Below are 11743 nucleotides of genomic sequence, written 5' to 3'. Positions count from 1 at the left end.
AAAAGGTGAATACAACAACATGCATAAATTTTAGAAACACAAAGTTGAGTGAAAAACAAATTTCTGTGGACTATATGTATATGACACTATCTTTATGTTTTTTAATCTTAAACAATAGATTTCAGATTATATGCATAGATGATAATTCAGTTCAAAAAAGATGCAAAAGAATAAATAACAAAAATTCAAAGTGTAGAGGCAGAGGAATGAGATTTGGGGAAGAACATAGGTAGATTTGACTGTTTTGATTATTTTTTGTTTTTACTTTGTTCATTTTATTATTGTGATTCGTAGCTTATAGCTGTGTTAATAGATATTTTATTTTACATGTATAAAATATTATTAATATTAGAAATTCCAAATCCAAGCAAACAGTAAAGCTGAACTGCAATAAAAGAAAATGATCAGTTTCCTGTTTCACCTTCAGGTGAAAATTAATATCAGAATCTCACTAGATGAATTAAAAAGAATGATGGACAAAGCTGATGAGTGCATTGTGTGCTGAGAGCCAGTGTCATGACATTCTCTAAGAAGTGAGTGTAAAAGGCCAAAGAAATGTGAAGGGTGAGAGAAAGGTTATGAAAAAGAGAAGAGACTAGCTTTTCTCATGCATCTCAAAGACAATTCAGAAGAGAAAAAAATGGTAGAAAGGAATCCATTGTAATAATAAGTAATGGTAATAGTAATAATAAATTCTCAAAATTGCCTAGGGCTGGAGGGATAAAGTTTCAGACACCAAGTGCAAAAAAAAAAAAAAAAAAAGTTAAAATAATAATAAAAATGTAAGAGTTCAAAGAGGTTTCAGAAAGAAAAAGAAAGTTGTCTGAAATGTATGAATAATCAAATTAGCACCAGCTCTTTGTTTTAGTGACCAGGTGATAAATGATAAGTCAATATTCTCAAGGACACTCAAATAAACCAAGTACTTAAGTCAAAAGGCAAAATATATTTTCATCCAGGGAAAGATTCAGAAGTTTATCATGCACACAGAAGGAATTATTTACAACTGTGTTGTGATAAAAATGAAAAATTGATTGAAGAAAGAGAAAGATATAGAATATTTTTATAATGATGTTTTCACATCAGGAAATATATTTGTATAATTTATAATATTAAAATTTGATTATTATGTAATATGCACCAGATATTTGCCAGGTGTCCTCAAAATATTATACTAAATATAATATTTATTTCCAATATGCACTCTTAATTAATTAGTTATCAAAAGAAATTTCTCTAGTCTGATAAATAGTAGCTACTGGAGTCCTAAATAAAAATTCTAGTGAGGAAAAAAAATAGAAATACCTCCACTAATTCAACAGAAACTTAAAAACAGCCAAGAAAAAGGAAAGAATATATGTAATGTAAATATCAGGAATTGTTTTTTATCACTTTTAGGATGTTATTTCTATGGAGATAATGCAATTATTCATCTTAATAAAACAAGGGTGATCAACTTTAAATTATGAAAATTAATAAGATACATGTAGCATGTTGGTTGTAGAGGAAATCAACATAAAATACAAAAATTAATAAAATAACATAAGATGTTTATTATGGCAATAACAACTATTAAAAACAGGTATGAACAGGGATGGATTTATAAAAAAAGAAATATTATAAAAATTTTTAATAATATAAAAGTTTCTAATAAATTAAGAGACATATAACATTAAAATGGTGATATTGTAAAATTAAATTATAATATAATTAAATTGCAACAAGACTTTTCTAAAATATATAGAACATAGATAGGAGCATAGCCAACTTACTGAAATGTTCATCAGTAAAGAAAAATATAGCAGAAAAGCTAATAGTTTTTTGAATAGGAGAGCTAATGATAGATATTTGCCATACTGTACCATAAATCCACAGAAATTAAAAATAATGTATCACAGACATAAAGATAAGTAAATAATCAAATGTAAAAGATTTGAAACCTAATAGCAGATGTTAATATATAAATATATGTATATATCTCCTATATGCTATAAATGCAACATATGCACATATAAAAAAGTGGCATTATACACAATAAAGTTGATATTTTAATGTAGTGGGGAAAGGATGAGTTTTTAACATGTCTTAAAGATAATTGGCTACTTCTTGGGAAAAAATCAAATTAGATATTTAATGTACAGCAAGTATAAAAATACTTTTCAGATTTAAAATAAAAACATAATATATAAAATGTACATTTTTGGAAAAACCAGAAGATATTTCTATAATTTTAAGATGGTAAAAATTGTCTAGATTAGTGCGGAACAATGAAACTCCCTGAAATTATGAAGATGTTCTATATGAGTATCTTTTGGGGAATCTCTCATCATCCTCACACCCAATCTACCAATTTACCTTCATCTACATGCATATCCTCTGCTTTCAGCTCTGTTACTACAGATTCGTGCCCTGTTCTGGTCAACAACATCTGTTTTGCCTGAGCGCGGGATCACGTCTATTTTTGCCTTCTCAACTGATGCCCTCCGATTATTCTCTCTCATGCATTCTTGATTTCTTCCCTTCCATGCCATAATTTCCATCAGCGTACAAATATCTCCTAGAATCTCCAATTAAGATAAAAATATCTTCTGGTCTTACATTTCCCTTCAGCTATGACCCTATTTTTTCCATTCCACTTTGTAGCTAAAATTACTTAAATAGTTGTCCATAATCAGCATCCTCATTTCCCATATTCGATTTATGATTTATTCCAAAACTCTTCCACTGATGGCACTCCATTTAAACTGTCATGACAGTGAACCTCACCTTCATCCTTTAAGTACTTCCTTCTCTTGACTTCCTGACTCCTTATTCTCCTGTTTCTCTTTCTCTCTCATCAGCCACACTTAATACCTATTTTTGGTACTTATTCATCTGCTCAGCTCTGAATGTTACTATTTCGTCTTGGCTCAGTCTTGAACCTTCTATTTACCTCTATTTATGCATTTCCCTGAGTGAGTCTATCCAGTTGCCTAACGTTAAATGCTATCCATATGCTGATTCCTCAGACTGTATCTCCAACCCCAGTTTTTCCAGAAAAATACAAATGCAGAAATACTACTTCTCTGATATTGCAATTTTAAACCCCCGTTCAGAAGCTTTAAGGTAACTTGGCCATAGCAGAAATATTGATAATTCTCTTTACATTTGCTCTTACCAGGTCTTCCAGACTCATAAATTGGCTTCATACAAGCCAAACATCTTGGAGTTACGCTTGAACCATCTGATTTCCTCACATCAGTCTCTTTCTAACTATGCCATTGGTGATTCTTCTTAAAGCTACTGTTAGAAGAGATCGACTGCCAGAGGGAAGCTCTCTCTTCTCTCTGCCTTTCTTATCACCTTAGTCTGAGCCATCACCTGTTCTCACCCAAACTCTTGCAATTGTTTTCAGTGCTGTGGACTGAATTCTCTTTCTTCCCCTCACCCCACCCCCGCCCCCACCACAGTCATATGCTGACTTTCAGGGTAGAGGAGTTCTGCTCAACTCCCACAGCTTTGATGTCCTCTAACATGGATGTATCCCCAGAGAAAGTCAGGAGGGCTGAGGGTACTAGTCCCACTTTTGGAAGGCCAGGTTCTCCTCTTCCGATATCTTGTGCCCTCCCGAGGCCAGCCGCTGAGCAAGGCCTCCGGGAAGAACCAGCGCAGTACCGACCTGCCTTCCACTCTGCCACGGCTTAGAAAGTCCCCTGGAGGAGGAGCAGTTGGAGAAGCCAACACGCATCAGTGAGTAGGTGTATTTCGCATCTCTCTCTAGTGCCTCCTTCTGCACTCACCATGCTTGGCCCATCCACGACCTCAGACCTGAGCTTCTGAGCTAGCTTGATCTCCTCTGCAGTAAGTTTGAAGAAGTCAGGCCAGGGGCAAGGGCGGGAAGACCCCACGCTGTGGGTCAGGTGGCCTGCACTGGCTTGGCGCTCAGCAGCTGCTCCTGGTGCCTCTCCAGGCTCTGGGGCCGGACCCGGGCGACCTCTCTCAGCACATAGAATTCTTCGGGGGCGCTCCTGACTGGAAGCTGGAAGCATTGCCTTCTGGAAGCCAGTGGCCTCAGAAACCTGTGGTCCCTTCCAGGCAGTTAATGTGCTGCTGGAAAACCTTGTTCTTCTGGTACTTCTACTCAGGATGCAGAAGGATACTGCCCAGATGCTTGACAATGGTGTCCACACCCAGCTGCTCCCCATTACATTCACCCTGTTGAATGTGTGAATCTCCGTGACAGAAGCAATTACTGGGTGGTTGGAAAAGTGCCAGAGAGAGAATGATCCATCTGATGTGGGCATCCCTCTGATCCTTCCTCAGAGCGGCTCCTGCAAGTGGGAAGGTGAAGTTCACTCCAGGCACAGCTATGGGTGGAGCCTTCTCCTTTAGGCTCAAGCATCTCTTGGTGTTGGGAGCTCCAGGCTCCCACTCAGAGTTGCTTCTGCGGTGAGTTCTTTTCTCACCTGGCTCTGCATGGAGACCTGAGTTGTGGGGCCCCAGGGCCCTGAGTTGCTTCTGCTCCAGTCCACCAGGGCAGCTGCTGCCATGGTCAGTGCATCATCAGTGGATCCCAGGCTGGAGACGATAAAATAAATGTGTACTAATATATCATTATAGCATCTTTTGTACTTGTGAAAAACTGGAAACAAACAAAAAATTCAGCAAAAATAGAATGGTTAATGTGTCACAGTGCATAAAAGTCATTAAACCTATGACACAGCTGATCATAAGGTGTAACTTTATTTATTATAACACCAAGGGGAAAAGAAACCTGAGCCAATTACAAAATGCAATTAATTATAGGCTATATGTAAACTTCAGAGAAATAAAACACAAAAATATCTGTATCAGAAACAAAACTAGTTTACTGAGGTGTTTTAAAATAATGAACTGTTTCATATATATTGCAATAGTCCTAAAACAGTTGGATGTGTGCATGCATGTGTGTGTGTGTGTGTGCATATATGTATAACAAGTGGTGTGCTGGTAAGAGTCTGACAACTGGCTTTTCCCCTGCAATGAGCACCTGGCCAAACTCCTATTTATAACATTGGTCAATTTCAAAGTGTAGCTATTCCCACTATGCCTTGTTTCAAGCCACCAACATGACGTGACTGATGTGGATTTGGAAAAGATGCAGACAATTGGCTTCTGTAAGCCAATGAGAGCCGGCTCCAGCATACTACTGCATATTGTTGTAGGTATAATTCAGAGCCTTTCTCCCTCATTTTCTGTGGACATCTCTAAGTATCTATACGCATATATGTGTATATTTATATACATGTGTCTAATTATGTGCATGTATGTTTTTTAGAAAAAGGTCTATATGTGTGGTATGGAATTTGGTACAAATTTGAAGTCACTGTTTTCCTGACGGATCTCTGTTTAACAGGCACAGCACACTAGCTGATGTCTCCTTTTCATCCATTAAAATATATTGACCATGGTTGCCCAAGGCAGGCTGAAAATCAGTGATTAGTAGGTTACTCTCAGTTACGGTCATGACCTTCTCCTCCCACACAGAGTTGTGTGCTTAACAGCATTCTATTGTATTGTTCCCAAATCTGTTTAGACTGGTGGCACATTTATTTTTTATAATTGCCTCATTTACTTAACAATCAGACATGCTTATAAAATGTGAATGAAAAAGAAACACTATTGTTGTTTCTGTAAAAACAAAATTAAGTAATTTTATATAACCTAACGATGTCAAATTAAAAAAAAATATTGCTGTCATTTTGGGAGGAAGCAAAAAGTAAATAAAATTTGGGTATATATGTGTATATATGTGTACACATGTATAAAAATCTAAGAAGATTCTGCATTCAAATTATTTTTAAGGGATTCTTAAGTACTCACTCCCGTTACATCAGGTTTGGAAGTCAAAGAACATATGCTTTATTCCAGAAAGTGATGATGATGAGAACACACGAATAATCTCAAAGACCTTGATTGCATGTGGTGGCTTTGTGAAGTGTCAGCATTGCCAGCATGTACTCTAGGGGTCCTTTCCCTCATGTTTCTGCTTAGGCCATAAGAGACATTTTTGCACTAGGTATAGAGGACTGAAATAGAGCAGCAGCTTTTTTACGCTCAGGAGGTCAGGTCAGGGTCATCAGGAACTTTTGTAGCTGACTCACATTGCCAGTCATTTGATGACTTACCTTGTTGGCATGGGGTTGCTGCTGATCCAGAGCTTCTCCAACTGCTCTTTGATCCTCCTTCAGACTCCTGACTCCTGGGTCAAGTGTGGGGTTAGCTCCAAGATGAAGGATGTCAGCTTCTGTAGAACACCCACATCATCGAGGTTAAAGTTAGTGAAAACTGGCATGGCCTCCGATCCTCAGGTGGGCTCCTGCATAGGCTTGTGGGGTTCCTATTGTTCACACTTACCTTCCCTTTCCAACAGCCTGTCTTGAAGAAGTCAAGCCCCAGCATTAGACATGAAGACAGCTGGTATACTGTGTTTCAAAATTTGATGTAACAATATATTTTGAATTAAATTCAATTCATTTACCTACATTCTCACTTTAACTGTTTTTTTGTTCTATTTAATTAAAGCCCACTGATCATTATGGTATCAGATAATAGGACTTTTATATATGCTCTAATACTCAGTAACGACCATGTCAACTGGGGGAAAAAAGCTTCACTATTACAAAGCTGAAGATTGTACAAATATTTTAAGGAAAAAAAAAACTTTTATAACACCAATTTGGCAGGATATATCTTATCTTCAGTCTTCAAAAAAATGTATCTAAAATCTAACACATTTCCACTATTTAGCCTAAAAGGATAGGACCTCACCCAAAGGTGTGTGGATTAAGATGTTCATTACATTATCCTCAATTAAAGAACATAGTAACATTTATATTTCTGGTAAAACAGGAAAATTGTTAAGTGAAGTGGGATAAACCTGTATGATGAAATATTTAGAAATTATTAAAAATATCTAAGCTGTAGGAAAATATCAGTGATACAATTTAAAGGGTTAATTTAATATTTTGTGTCAGTACTATAATTGATAATTTAAAGCAAGATATCAAACTGCATTTATAATAACAATTTGTGTATATATGTGCATTTCTGGGTTTAAGTTTGCAAATGGATAAAAGGTTAAAAGAAAATATTTCATGATATCAAGATACTTTTTCTCTGTGAATGTGGAGATAATAGGTTAATTGTTGTATTTAAATTCTTCATTTTGCAATTTTAAAAATTCTCCAATTTTGTATCTCTATTGATTTTTTAATGATAAAATATGTTAAACTATATTTCAAAATAAATATATTAGAATTAGAAAAGATACAGCATAGAGATACTTTTTTTGTTTTTTATAACAAACAACTATCATGTATGACACAAAATTTTTTATTATTATTTCTTTAGGCCCACAGAGTATTACAAAATGTGAATATTTTAGCATTTATACAGCCTCATTATTTTTTATACATACATAGAACTATTGTCCTAGAAGTATACGTCTTCTCTGTAAATTCACAAGGAAAATAAAATATCCTCAATCTATTAATCTACATACTTTTTTTAAAACTCTGGGATTGGTCTTCCTTCCATAGCGTTTTGGCATATCTCTCTAATCTCTGATTATCCCTGCCTTAACCCCCTAAAAAATCTATGCCTCATATAATACCACATCACTGAAGTGTTGCTGGTACTTGTAACTGGTGTCCAGATTCTAGTCCCATCCCAGAAAAAATTCAGAAACAAGTTGCAGAGGTTAAGAAAGTAAAGTGAGGATTTATTAAGGGATAGCTAGTATGCTCTCAAGGGGAGAGCGGGTAGACTCAAGTGAGCGGCTATGCTGAGTTTCTTTGGCAGGTTCATTATACAGACTAAAAATGAATGGGCGGAATATCCATTAGGGAGGGAAGGGTTTGAGGTCTTAGTCCCTGATTTTTAGCCCAACTCCACCTTCCGAGAGGGAGGAGGGATTTTTGTCCTTATTTAGTCTGGATCAGAAGTGTCATGGAGTCAGTGCATGATGGGTATTTCTAATCTGCAAGGCTAATTTTATTGAAATGAGGGCATAATAAGCAAAAGGTTACATTCGGATACTGGAGATCCCTGTTTTTTCCTACCTTTCTTGTTGACCTTCAGGCTGCTTGTCACCCCAAAATGTGTGACTGCTTATCAGCCCCAAGGTTCCTGCTTTTTTCCTCTGCCCAGGGACCCCTGGTGCTTACATGATGTATGGTTTTCTGCATTTGGCCCACTCCCCTGCTTTCTGCCCGGTTCCTGCCATTTGGCCTGCATTCCCCTTTCTCTCCTCACATCTAGCTGTCTACTTGCCTGCGCTAACAGAAGTGTGCTTCCTTTCTTCATAATCATGCACTGGAATGGCTAAGCCATGCACCTGAAACTCTAAACACAGACTTCCAAATTGCATTTTCCAGTCATATTCTCTTTTTCTTATGTTCTGAATCCAAATAGATCAGATATTAGGTCCCACCATTTTCTCCTAGTCTGCTAAGACCTTTTGGTTTTATACATTTTCTTATCTACAATAGATCCCACGATTCATGACTTCAATATCTGTTGGCAATATCCAGAAATAGCTTGGCCCCTCTTCTAGAGTCTTCAACTCAAACTATAGGTCAAGTAAATCATCTTTTCTCTCTGAAACTGCACCTAAATCGTTCATCCTGATGCCTCTATCCTACCCATCCTGCAATACAAATATACTAGTGTTAATTTCTGTCTTGCCATCAGCATTTTTTGATAATTCTTTCTCTTGTCTCTGGTTTGATCATTCCCAAATTCCGTTCGAGTTTAATTTACTCAGTGTCAAACCCATGGTTCTATCTTTATCTCCTTTTTTGTCAAGAAAATATAATCAACAAAGTATGTTCTCAAACTACCTCAAAATGAATCATAATCCACTTTCCTTTTCATCTCTGGAAAGTAATATCACGTCTCTTAATCAAGATCAGTCTGACCGACAATACTCTTGCTTCTCCTATAAACTCATCGCTACACAAATTTGTTTCTAAATGTCCATCTCTCCTTCTCTACCAGTAATTTATTTATTACTCCAAAGCTTAACAATTTAAAACAACACACTTTTACAATCTCAGTTTTCACGGGTCAGAAACCCAGTGTGACTTAATGAGGTGCCTCTTGCTCAGAGTGTCCCAGAAGATTGAAATCCAGCTGCAGGGGAGCCCTAGTCACCTCAAGGCGGGACTGAGTGAGGATTGGTTTCCAAGTTCGCTCTGCTTTCCGGGTTCTCGGTTCTGCTCTCAGAGACATTTTTTCCTCTCTTACAAAAAGATGCATTTGAAGCTGAGTGGTTTTCCCAGCCTACTTTCTCACTGCAGAGGTTTGGGGGGCCCAAATGCCTTTTTCAGTTCAATTGGGTGGTGATGTTTCTGTATATAGATAAGTGTTTAAAGGACTTTGTGGGTCTTTTATAAGTCTTCTTGGGGTTCACTTTTTCAGACTATCTCTTAGATAGAAGTCTGTCTCTACTTTTGGCTCCTGTCAAGAAGGCTGGAGGGCAACCCTCTTAGACTTCACACAGACCCTATTGTTTGATTGAGAGGATCTTTGGAGCACACCCTTAATCTCTTTAAAGGGCCTTTTATGTGACTACACAGCGCTCTGAGGCACCACCTTTGATCTTTCTGAGATCCTAATAAAAGGTTTTACAGGCACACCTCTAGCTTCAGCTTTATACCATATTTTCCTGGTAGTGCCTTGGATTTGATCTTTGCTGGAGCCTTTTTTTTTCTTTTTTTTTAAATTTTAGCACCTAATTTTAGCACTTTTTCTCCCCAAGCCATCAAGTTCTGGCTTCTTTTTTTAGTAGTCTTCCATCAATTTATTTTTTTCCCCTCTACGTTTTACCCTCGATAACAAGAATAAACCAAGCAGCACCTTCAACACTGGGCTTTGAAACCTCCTTTGGTAGGTGGTCTAGCTCATCAGACACATGTTCTGATTTCTGCATAACTGCCAATAACATTTAATTTCTTCTGCTACATAACAATGATTTCCTTTTCTTCAGTTTTCAGGAATATGCTCCTTGCTCATCCACAGGCTCCTCAGCATCCTGAATTCTATGAACAATGTGTTTGTTGCCCTTTAAGCCTTCACAGTCACTCCCTCAACGTTCACTGCCTGGTTCCAATGCCAGTTCTCCATAGAGGTTAGGAGAGTATCCAATCTCTAAGAAACAAAATCTGTATTAATTTTTTATGGCTGTGTAAAAATCACTCTGATCTTACTCTTTAAAAAAAATATTTGTTACTTCATAGTTTCTGTTGATCAGGAATCTGGGTGCATTTGAGCTGGGTGGTTATGTCTCTGATCTCTCAAGAGTCTACCGTTAAGCTATTGGCTGGGGCTGCAAGTTTCTCAAGAACTCCTGGGCTAGATTCTGCCTCCAAGCTCAATCACTAGACCAACAGTTTACAGACCAGCAGGTGGGTGGCCATGAAGAGAGAGTCTCTAAAAAGGAAGCCACAGTCTTTTTTTGCAATATGATCTCATAACTGACATCCTATCCCTTCAACCAAATTCTGTTCATTAAAACCCAGTCCATAAAGCCAGCTCACAGGAGGAGAGCATTACACAAGGGTGGGGCTCTCTGAGGGCCATTTCACAGATCGCCTACTATGCCCTAAACACTAGCTTATCTCTCTCCTTTAAGACAGAAAGAAGTCTATTCTCCTCCTCACCTGCCAATCACTCAATCTTTGGGGATCTGTATTTTGATCTGTTATTTCACAAAAAGTGTTTGCATTGTGAACCAGTAACTCTCCAATTGCCAAATGCACTGGCCCTTTTTTAGGCTGTCACTTAGTGAAAGGAGTAATCTTATTAGGATTATCTTCCCTTCCCGTTGCAACAAATTATATGACACTATTCTAATCTCAATTATCCCAATTTCCTTTTAGAGACTTTCTTCTTCGCTTCCTTCATTGCTCCTTCTTCTAACTTCTCTTTGAATATTCGAAATCCATTTCCTCTTGCTGTACACTTTCTTCAGGAAATTTTAATTTATTCCCATGACTATCTCTTCTGACATTTCTCAAATTTATATTTCCATTATATGCTCTCTACTGTATTCATATTTATATTTCTGATTTCTACACCTACCTTGTAACTAATCTACTCTAAGCAGCTCAAATTTAACATGTTCTATATTATATACATGATTTTGCATTACCTAGGAATTGTGTTAAATATAGATTTTGATTCAACAGATCGTGAGAAAATCGAAATTGGGACTCCTAACAAACTCCCAAGTGATGCCAAGCTGTCGGTCCTTAGAGCTCTCTCTGAGAAGGAAGATTCTAAGTTACACTCATGTCTTATCCTCAATAACAGCTTCTCCTTCTGTAGTTCCTGATCACTTAGTGAGAGCATCTTTTGTCTATATGCCCAACCTGGTATCTGGGAGATTCCATCAGAGTTTTCGTTTACACTTATGCCTTCTCTGATTTGTCACAAAAGCATTTATGTCTAATTTCTAGAGATTATTTGGGGAGTGGGAGGAGGTCATTAAATTTATTTACCTTTTAGTGGAGGTACTGGGATTCAAACCCAGGACCCTGTGCATGCTAAGCATGCACTCTACCACTGAGCTATACCCTCCCCCCTTTCTAGAGATTATTTGAATCTGCTCTCTGTTCTTCATTCACAGTCATTAATTCAGTACTGCCTATAGTAAAACGTCATCTGGATTATTACAGAAAACTCCTAATCAGTCACTTGACTTCTCCATCTTGCTGCAAGA

General features: G+C 37.3%; 1 pseudogene; it reads right to left on the bottom strand.

The window, feature by feature from the left end:
- Positions 1–3449: 3449 nt before the first annotated feature.
- On the bottom strand, positions 3450–9952 carry LOC102520277 (annotated as a pseudogene).
- Between the last annotated feature and the right edge of the window lie 1791 nt (positions 9953–11743).

Source organism: Camelus ferus, chromosome 2, assembly GCF_009834535.1.
Source record: "Camelus ferus isolate YT-003-E chromosome 2, BCGSAC_Cfer_1.0, whole genome shotgun sequence".
NCBI lineage: Eukaryota > Metazoa > Chordata > Mammalia > Artiodactyla > Camelidae > Camelus > Camelus ferus.
Note: the sequence above shows the minus strand (reverse complement) of the source record. Positions and strands in the feature narration are given on the sequence as shown.